Genomic DNA, 8,427 nt, shown 5'->3' with positions numbered 1-8,427 from the left:
TCTCCTTCAACAAGACTCTCAGTGTCCGTCTTTAGTTTTATAATTCCGCCTTTTGTTTTTCTCCTTTCGCTTATATACCTAAAAAAAGTTTTGCCTCCTTTACCCACTGACTGGGCCATTTTCTCCTCAGCTTGTGCCTTTGCACATCTGATTAACTTCTTTGTCTCCTTCTGTCTAACAAGATATATCTTTTTGTCTTCATTATTTTGTGTCTGCTTATATTTCCTAAAAGCCATCTTTTTTGCTCTCACAATATTTGCTACTTCTTTTGCAAACCACACTGGCTTCCTTTTCCTTGTGTTTTTCCTAACAGTTTTGATACAAAGGTCTGTTGCCTTCAATATTGCACATTTTAATGTTTCCCACCTCTCCTGCACTGTTTCCAAGTTCCTCCACTCTGCCAAAGAATCGCTTACACATTTTCCCATCCCTACAAAATCAGCCTTCCTAAAATCCAACACCTTTGTTTTTGTATGGGACGAGTCAGTCTCTGTCTTAATGCTGAACCATACTGCTTGATGATCACTGGATCCCAGGTTTTCACCCACTTTTACGTCCGATAATCTGTCTCCATTTGTAAATATTAAGTCTAATATTGCGTCTTTCCGAGTGGGCTCCCTCACCAATTGGTGGAGGGATGCTCCCTGAAGGGAATTTAAAATGTTCCTACTTCTAGTGGAACTAGCAACAGACACCTCCCAGTTTACATCAGGAAGATTAAAGTCTCCCATGATTATTACCTCTCCTTTTAATGCCATTTTAGTTATGTCCTGCAATAGGTTCTTGTCAAGTTCCTCTTCCTGACCTGGTGGCCTGTATATCACGCCAATACGAATAATCAACTTTTCCCATGTTTCTATGGTCACCCAAAGGGCCTCAGTTTTTTCTTCAATACTTTGTATTAATGTAGTATTTATGGCATTTTTTACATACATTGCTACCCATCCTCCGATTTTTCCAATTCTGTCCTTCCTAAATAAAGTATATCCCGGTATAGCTATGTCCCAGTCATGATTTTCATTGTACCATGACTCTGTAATTGCCACAATGTCTAGATCATCCCTTGTCATTCTTGCAGTTAGTTCTGGGATTTTATTTCCTAAGCTCCTAGCATTTGCACACATAGCTTTTAGAGTTTTGTTTGTGCTTTTTCTGTTCCTAGCTATGTTCATCTCTCTGCCTATTTTTATTTGGTTTTGATCTGAATTATCTTCTGTTGCTGTGGATATGCTTCCTATTCCCTTTGCCTGCAGAAACAATACCTCTGTGTTGGGGGAGCAGTTTTCTTTATTCCTGTTTGGTTCACTGCCCCCCTTTGTTAGTTTAAATAGTTCTTGATGAAGCATCCAAACTGTTCAGGTATTGTTGAAGCCCCCTTACCTGAAGTAGCACTAGTGTTCTTATTGAAATACGCTCTTAATTTAAGACTACGTTGTAGCTGGTGTTTCTCAATTTTCCAACGTAAATCGTCAAAAGGTACTGATGGTACAAAAGATAATCCCTTAGTGAGTACTTCTTTTTCTGACTTACTCAAAGTGTATGATGACAGGTTGAAAATCATTTCTTCCTGTTGTTTTTGCTGGTTGGTGGTTAGCTTCCAACCATTTTTTCGACTTCCTTGCCCACCACGTCGGTCGCCTGTGCCTGCTTTGGTGCGGGTAGTCACCCCTAAAGGGATTTTTTGTCCACGTTTTCTTGAAGTTGAAGGTCCGGGTGCATCTGAGTATCTTCTAGAGCAGGCATGTCAAACTCGTGGCCCTCCAGCTGTTGTGAAACTACAAGTCCCAGCATGCTTTGCCAGCATACCTTCCACTGATCAGATGGTAAAGCATGCTGGGACTTGTAGTTTCACAACAGCTGGATGACCATGAGTTTGACATGCCTGTTCTAGAGGGACTACAATCCTGAGAGGAATCTGTATCTAGTTTTGTCGGGAATCTGGACCTGCGAAAGAAGGGTTTTTTACTTTCAGCCCTGTTGCCATTCGAGCCTTTACCACCAGATAGCCACTGGTAAACCTGGTGATTCTCATAGTCCTGTTTAACTTTTGTTAATTTTTACCTTTTAAACTTTATCAGGTCTCTCTTATGTGATGTCAGTTGTTGATCTAATTTATTAATCCAATCCTGATCTTTTTCTGACTGTAATGTTTCCAAATGTAAATCCTCAAATTTAAAGATTTTCTCTTTCAAACAAGTTTCCTCCTTTTTGGATTGTTCAATTACTAACAGGATTAAATCGAAAGAACATTTGTTCCTAATGCCGACCCACTTTTGACAGAATGTAGAGTCATATTTACCGATGGTTGGACAGTTTTTCACACAAAAGCCTCGTGGAATTTGTTTAGATCTAAAATAGTCACTTAAACATACTGCATGCAAGTGGAAATCAATTGCCTTTTTCTTTAAGAACAGCAGTTCTTTAAAGTCAAATATGTTGGCATAGAATCAGTCACATCACAAAGTTGTTCTTTAACCAGAATATCGTCAGTTTCAGCCTCTTAATAGCTGAAAATTTAATTTGCTGAGACTAGCAAGGGGTTAAAGATATCAGCATCCATTTCAGCCCTCTCACCCATTATATGCTTATTGGAACAGTGATCAACAGGGTAATGCTGCACTTACAAGCAAAACGCATATATAAAACTCTGTTGTAACAAAGTCCCAGGCCAATATTTACTAATATTCGTGTTTTAGACGTTTTTAAGGGTGTTTGAACTCAAATGGGATCGGGTGCATTTTACTGCAACTTTTTGAATCCTGATACGGTCAGTTACTAAGCTGCCGAGTTTTCCACATTCGTTTTTTCCGATGTCGATGTGATTCGTAATGTCAGGCAGTGTTTTACGGGAGTGATGAGTAAAACACTGCCTGACAAAACACAAGGAATCCCGGCCGGATCTGTGAGATCCATGCAGGGCTTCATTGTGCATCTTTTAAAAAAAAATTAAAGTGTTAAAAATCAAGAAAAAAATTGCGTGGGGTCCCCCCTCCTAAGCACAACCAGCCTCGGGCTCTTTGTGCCGGCCCTGGTTGAAAAAATATGGGGGGAAAATTGACAGGGGTTCCCCCATATTTTAACAACCAGCACCGGGCTCTGTGCCTGGTCCTGGTGCCAAAAATGCGGGGGACAAAAAGCGTAGGGGTCGCCCGTATTTTTGGAACCAGCACCGGGCTCCACTAGTCAGAGAGATAATGCCACAGCCGGGGGACACTTTTATATAGGTCCCTGCGGCCCTGGCATTAAATCACTAACTAGTCACCACTGGCCGGGGTACCCTGGAGGAGTGGGAACCCCTTAAATCAAGGGGTCCCCCCTCCAGCCACCCAAGGGCCAGGGGTGAAGCCCGAGGCTGTCCCCCCCATCCAAGAGCTGCGGATAGGGGGCTGATAGCCTTGTGACACATTCACAGCAACAACGATGTGTACTGTATATCAACGTTTGAAACCTTTAATGGTTTGTCATCAGGATACATAATCACATAACAACAAGTGACCTTACCCGCCACCAAACACGAAAGGAGCCCGCTGATGGTTTGAAACGTTGATATACACATCGTTGTTGCTGTGAATGTGTCCAGAGTGCCGCTTTCAAGGATTGCCTATATACTGCTGCTATGCAGGTTTAAGGGCACCGGACCAAGTTATCTTTGCTTTTGGGAGTGCCGAGCCCTTGTCCTATTTATTATGGTAATATGACTGCTTTGTGATTTTACCTAAGGCACCCAGCGCTACTTGTTCTTCCTGTGGATACTTGCTTGCTTTCTACTACGTGGAGGAGCTTATGTTTTTAATTACACACTGGGACTTTGTTACAACAGACTTGTTTTATGTATGTGTTTTGCTTGTAAGTGCAGCATTACCCTGTTGATCACTGTTCCAATAATCATATAATGGCTGAGAGGGATGAAATTGATGCTGACATCTTTAACCCCTAGCTAGTCTCAGCAAATTAAATTTTCAGCTATTAAGAGGCTGAAACTGACGATATTCTGGTTAAAGAACAACTTTGTGATGTGACTGATTCTATGCCAACAGATTTGATTTTTAGAGAACTGCTGTTCTCATTGAAAAAGGCAATTGATTTCCACTTGCATGCAGTATGTTTAAGTGACTATTTTAGATCTAAACAAATTCCACGAGGCTTTCATGTGAAAAACTGTCCAACCATCGGTAGATATGACTCTACATTCTGTCAAAAGGCCCGAATGGCAACAGGGCTGAACGTAAAAAATCCTTCTTTCGCAGGTCCAGATTCCCGACAAAACTAGATACAGATTCCTCTCAGGATTGTAAAACATTGAGAAACACCAGCTACAACATAGTCTTAAATTAAGAGAGTTTTTCAATAAGAACACTAGTGCTACTTCAGGTAAGGGGGCTTCAACAATACCTGATAAATAAAAAAAATTCTGTCAAAAACCATCATTTGAACCAACGTCATCTAATGCCTCCATAAAAACTTTCATGAGACTACTTGATGCTGAATCAACTGAGAGGTCTGCAGTAAATTCAACTCAACACCACAATCTCACAAAAGAGCAGCAACTAGCACTTCGCTCTTTGTCACAGAACAGTAAGTTAATTATTCGCCCAGCGGATAAAGGCGGTGGCATCGTTCTGCAAGATGTGGATGACTACAGGAAAGAGATCCATAGGCATTTAGGGGACCACCATGTATATACCAAATTGAGGGGTGACCCTACTGATAGATTTAAGAAAGATTTAATGGAGGTGTTATTATTTGCAAAGTGATTCGAATTTAATCTCGACTGAAGTAATGGAAGTGATGGTTCCTGATTTTCCGATCACCCCGATTATGTATACACTCCCTAAAATACATAAAGGGCTTAATCCCCCTCCTGGACGCCCCATCATCTCTGCCCGTGGATCCCTATTACAACCAGCGGCTATCTTTATTTATTCCATACTTCAGCCAGTCGCACAGTTGTATAAACATTTTCTTTTGGACACAACATCTTTATTGAATAAACTCTCACAGTTACCGGATCTTCCTGATGACCTTTGGTTGATCATGGCCGATGTGTCTAGCTTGTACACGGTCATACCACATTGTGATGGTTTATGTGCGACTAGAATGTTATTGAGTAATCATGGTACATTTGATGCTTCCTATATTGAGATTTTATTACAACTACTTGAGATCATCTAAACAAAAAATGTCTTTATGTCAGAAGGCATCTACTATTTGCAGACGACCGGTTACGCAATGGGATCTGCCATGGCACCGGCGTATGCAAATACGTACATGTTCGCTGTAGAGGATGAGATCTTCTTTAAGAACATGGAAATTATGTCAAAGGTATTCTTCTATACTCGTTTTATAGATGATTTGCTCTTTTTTTGGAGTAGTACCAAACAAGAATTTACGGGGTTAATTGAGGATCATTTACTTTTAACATGAGTCAGTCCTCCATCAATTTCCTTGATGTTTGTATTAAAAATGTGGATGGTAAAATCTCCACCACTGTCCATGTTAAAGACACTGACCGTAATTCAATCCTTCATTTTAGCAGCTGTCATCCGAAATCACTAAAAATGGGATTACACTATTCCCAAATGATTCGTATTTATAGAATTAACTCTAATCCTGATACAACTATAATCCAGATGGACCAATTTATTGAGAAATTTGTAGCACATGGTTACACACGTAAATTGCTTTTGGATACAAAAAGAAAAATACTCTCATTAAATAGAGAAGATCTTCTGAAAAAGAAAGAGAGCGCAGTAAAATCTAATAAAGTAATTTGGGTTAATAAATATAATGTAACATCGCCAAGTATTAGCCGCACTTCCAAAAAATTGTGGCCGATAGTAAGAAGTGATCATGAAGTGGGGATCCCTGATCACTTGTTGATGCATTGTTACTCCTGGGGTCATAATCTTAGGGATTTTTTAGTTAAAACAGATCTACCGAGTTTGAAGCCAACTACACTGAATACCTTTTTGCCTCAGCCCAAAAAAAGGTTGTCAAATGCCCCTGTACCACATGTGGTTTTTTGTTGTCAGGTGACTCTTTTTTCCATCCACATTCGGGAAAAAAAATTCTCCATTAGATATCGTATAACCTGTGATAGCACATATGTAATTTATCAACTACTTTGCCCTTGTGGGCTATCATCAGTGGCGGTTCTTGCCACGGGCAAGCGGTACTTTTGCCCGGGGCGCCGCCTTCCGGAGGGTGTCGGCGCCATCCGGAGGGCGCCGCACCAGGGCAAGATCCGCCACTGTGCCCCCCGCAGTGCCCTGCTGTGCCCCCCCGCTTTGAAGGGAACCAGACGCGTAGCGTCTAGTTTCCCTTCATTGAGAGGACCTTAGTTGTGCGGTGCGTGATGACGTCATTGCGCACCGCACAGCAAAGGTCCTCTCCATGAAGGGAAACGACGCTACGGTCTAGTTTCCCTTCATGTAGAGGACCTTTGCTGTGCGATGCGCGATGACGTCATCGCGCACCGCACAGCATAGTGGCACAGACACTAGGGGTCATAATTGACCTCTAGTGTCTATGCTGTTCTATGGGAGAGACGTAATAACGTCTCTCCCATAGATCGAAGAGAGGAGAGGAGAAGAGCGGTGCCGCCGGCGGAGGGGTCTGCAGCGGTCTGGATCAGGAACGGGGATGGTGAGTATTCTTTTTTCTTTCTTTCAGCGTCGTGACCACGCCCCCATTTGAAGCCACGCCCCTATATTTTGCTCGGGGCGCCACAAGGCCAAGAACCGGCCCTGGCTATCATATGTGGGGACAATGATCAGAAAATTTAAGGAACGCATGACCCTGCACCGTTCGGTGATCAGGGCGGCACTGGCAGGTGGTAACAGGGAACAACCCGTGGCAAGGCATTTTGCGGAAGCAAAACATAGCCTTGCCAGTTTAAAATATTGCATGATTGATCATGTTCCACCACTACGTAGAGGGGGTGATCGAGGGAAATTACTCCTGAGAAAGGAATCGTTCTGGATTAATAAACTGGATGTTATAGCACCTAGGGGCCTTAATGAAATGCACCCGCTCTCTTGCTTTAATTAATTGATTATAATTATAATTAATTAATAATATTTATTACTGTTATGCATGTATTTGCTTTTGGTTCATTGGAACCACTACGTAATGTTTTGCTCTTTTCCTATATAAGCAGTTGAATTTGATTACTAATTTTTCTACTATTAGTGCTGCATGTTAGAATCAACCAATGTATATTTGATATTACACTGAGTGGTGTTCTATGCTAAATTACATACATGTCCAATAACGCTATACAGTGATTATATTTCATGCTTGCATTGAAGATAGTGTTCATTGCTCTGTTTATACTCTGCTACCAGCGTGTATTGTCACTGTGGTGTTTACATTGCCATGGCAACGCTCACACGGAGGTGTGATGACGTCATAGGCGGGCGCCGAGCTCCGGAAGCTGCATGCGGTGCTGATGAGCGGGCTCCTTTCGTGTTTGGTGGCAGGTATATAGGTAAGTCACTTGCTGTTATGTGATTATGTATCCTGATGACAAACCATTAAAGGTTTGAAACGTTGATGTGAATATGTCCAGAGTGCCGCTTTTTAAGGATTGGCTATATACTGCTGCTATGCAGATTTGAGGGCACCGGACCGAGTTATCTTTGCTTTTGGGAGTGCCAAGCCCTTGTCCTATTTATATATATATATATATACATATATAATATATTTTTTATATATATATACATATATATATATATATATATTCCATAGAGCGGGCGGCACTCAGAAACTGAACATTGGTGAACGCAAAAAACCCTGCAGTGTGTGTTTAAGCAAATGGTGACGTTTCGGGGACTTGTCCACTTATTCAGACAAAAATATAGTGCAAAGTGTGATAATAAATGCAAGAGGTACTGAGCAATAACTTACCCCCCTCCTTTTCCTCCACAAGTATGGTCCGTGATGCTGCCGGCTTGTATTTATTGTCACACTTTGTACTGTATTTTTGTCTGAAGAAGGCAAGTTCCCGAAACGTCACCATTTAATTAAACACACACTGCGGGGTTTTTTGCATTCACCAATGTCCAGTCTCTGAGTGCCGCCCGATCATGGACTGCATGTGTGTGGGAGCTATCGCCCACTAGGACGGCACCAGAGCTAGTAATATATATTTCTATTTTTTGTATGTCCGGCACTCCAATCTGTGTATAAAAGTAGTTGCCCGGTGCCCTCCAGTGTAAATATTGAGTAGGTTGCAATAGCGGCACTCAGAAATGTGCTATAAATTGCTTCTACGTTTTGGTTTTATTAAAAAATCATTGTCAGGAATTGTGACTTTTTTTTATTAAAATCGGAACGTAGAAGCAATTTATAGCACGTTTCTTGCATGACCATAAGTGCCACCACCATTGCAACCTACTATATTGGTACTATTGTGTGGCCACACTC

The sequence above is a fragment of the Pseudophryne corroboree genome, chromosome 10 (assembly GCF_028390025.1).
Source record: "Pseudophryne corroboree isolate aPseCor3 chromosome 10, aPseCor3.hap2, whole genome shotgun sequence".
NCBI classification, from domain to species: Eukaryota; Metazoa; Chordata; class Amphibia; order Anura; family Myobatrachidae; genus Pseudophryne; species Pseudophryne corroboree.
Note: the sequence above shows the minus strand (reverse complement) of the source record.